This window comes from Nelumbo nucifera, chromosome 1 (genome assembly GCF_055504915.1).
Source record: "Nelumbo nucifera cultivar China Antique chromosome 1, China Antique-T2T, whole genome shotgun sequence".
NCBI classification, from domain to species: domain Eukaryota; kingdom Viridiplantae; phylum Streptophyta; class Magnoliopsida; order Proteales; family Nelumbonaceae; genus Nelumbo; species Nelumbo nucifera.
The window spans coordinates 151427257-151430160 of record NC_142649.1 but is presented as its reverse complement, the minus strand read 5'-3'; positions in this window follow the sequence as shown (position 1 = coordinate 151430160).

The window sequence follows — 2904 nt, the reverse complement described above, 5'->3', positions numbered from 1 at the left end:
CTTATATGTTTCTATTAGGGTCATTTACTAGAACACACCTTATAGTTTTACATATTTACTTAAACCTACCTTATAGTTTTCATTTTACTAAAATATCCCATATATTTTACAACTTATTTACTTAATCAACCTTGACCAAATATAGCCAATAGAGTAGTTGGTCGTGTCTTATAAGGGGCAAAAATGGTATTTTTATTTTCTTTTGATTAAATTTATATAAATGAACATTAGTGTCAACACTGTCATTATCCATTATCATCTATGGAAGATTGATTAAATCCATTACAAATTATAAGTGGTGTTTTAGTAAAATACAAACATTTATATAAATTTAATCAAAATAAAATTTTCTTCAAAGTAGAAAAATAATTATAACATAATATTGAAATTAATAATAATTTAATATATTACAAAATTAATTATGAAATTATGTAATAATATTATAAATTGTGATTTTATGGATAATTAAATTTAATAAATAATTAATATTTTAAATTTTAAATATTTGAAATATTATTTAAGTATTTAAATAACAAAATATTTACCATAACTAGATTTTAAATAGTTGAAATGAAGAAATAGTGTAATAAATTTAAAAAATTCTGAAAAGTAGAAAAATAATTATAACATAATATTGAAATTAATAATAATTTAATATTTTTATATAATATTGTAAATAACTAATTTCACTTATATCAAGTAATAATTCGATAAAATAACTTTGAAAAAATTAATATTTAATAATAATAATTTCAAACTCTTAATCTGTATTTATTATATAATTGTATATACTAAAATTAATATTTATTGTATTTCAATAATTATTTATTGTTTTTTGTGATAAATGTATTTTCAATGATTATGTATAAATTTAGTTTGGTTTGTTATTTGACAGAAAACTTTCAATAATTATTGGAGATTAAAGTACTATTATTGAATTTTTTAAATTTTTTTATTGTACTTATTGTATTTATTGTATTTTTGTTATAACTTATTGATTAATTAATATTTATTAGATTAAAATATTATTTAAGATTATACTATTTATTGACTAAGTTAATATATTTTAAGTACTTATTGTATTTTTGTATTTTTTTCATTATCAATATATTTTCAATGATTGTGTATTTTTGCTATAAAATTTCAATAATTTTTGGAGATTAAACTATTGTTATTTATCAGAGATAAGACTATTAATTTAGTTAAAGTTATGAGTGTTCATGAGTTGGTTCGGTTTGGCCATAAACTATTTGGCCAACCAAATTGACCTGGTCAGGTTGGGGAGTTGGTCAACTGAAACCGACTGCTTTTGTGAAAACCGATCAACTCAAGTTGTATCGGTTTAGGTCGGTTTTCACAAAAGGTCAGTCGGTTCAAAAATGGTATTTTATTTCTATTTTCTTTTGATTAAATTTATTTAAATGAACATTAGGGTCAACACTATCATCTAATGGAAAATTGATTAAATCCGTTGCAAATTATAAGTGGTGTTTTAGTAAAATGCTAACTATAAGGTAGATTTTAGTAAATCCATGAAACTATAAGGGTACTTTAGTAAATGACACTTTCCATTATTTATCTTTCGCTTAATAAATCTTGTCAATTGCACAGGTCCCCGCTAGTTAATAATTAAAATGTTCTCCTGTTGACGGGTGAAGAGAATTGCCCCCACAAATAGGGGTGTTAATTGGACTGAATTTGGTTCAATTTAGTCCAGTTGAGTCCATTACAAATGGACCGGATCCAAACCAATCCAATGAATATTTTGGACCGATTCAATGTCTGGACCGTCAAATCTGTATCTTATATGAATGGACCAGATATTGGCTTAACCCAACCCAAACCAATATAAATTTATTACGGATGGACCAGGTCCGATCCAATCTAATAAATATTTTGGACCATATTCATCCAATCCAATATGTCTTGTTGGTCTGTCCAATCCATCCAAATTGATTTTGGACTGGATGGAGTCCAATCCAAAACTGGTCCATTGATACTCTTAGTTATAAAGGACATATTGATTAGAGAAGGAATGAATTTGCTTAAGTGTGCTATGCTACAAAGAATCAGAATAAGAATAAGAGAATTCCAACCACCATTTTATTCACTGCAAGTTTTCTACTAGAATTTGGTCACATTACCTACAAATCTAAATACATGTTTCAGTTAAGACTCCTTTATAGGTGCTGATAAATCGGAACATTGGAAGCCCAAGAGCATGGCTGAGCATTAATCTTTCACTTAGGCTCAGTTTGGAAGGAGTACAAATTTGTATTTGTACAAAATATTAGGTTTTGTGCTTTACATATTTGTATTTGTACTCTTTCCAAATGGAGCCTTAAGGATGATTGTTTATCTTCTTCCTTTTCAAATGTTGACTTTTTGGGAGGCTCTTGGGGGTGTTTATATATGTACAGAATCTTTTTGTACAATTGAACGAACGCACATGCATTTTTTTAACTGTATCAATACAATTTTACCTTATCTTTTCAAAAAAATAATAAAAGTGCATGACCATTTATTTGATCGCATGCACGACAGCGCACCTCTAAGCCCGAATTGAAACAAAAGAAAGAAGAAAGAAAGAAAAGAGAAGAGCAACTCTAAGCTAGTTTGGAATATCTATATCTATACTAGTATTAAAAGTGTGAATGAGGTCTAGATTTTAGATTTTTTTTTTATTAAAATACCCTTATTCTTTGAAGTTGGTATTATGAGAGCAAAAAAAATATTTTGAACTATTACTTTTATTAAATTCATTATATTCCCCATCATTAAGTCTTATTCCGATTCTAACTGTTTGGTTGGATGGAATCGGAATCCCATTCTCATTGCTGCTAGAATGGCATTCGCCCATTTGAGGGAATGGCCATTCCCTGCCCCTCCCTAGGGAATGAAATC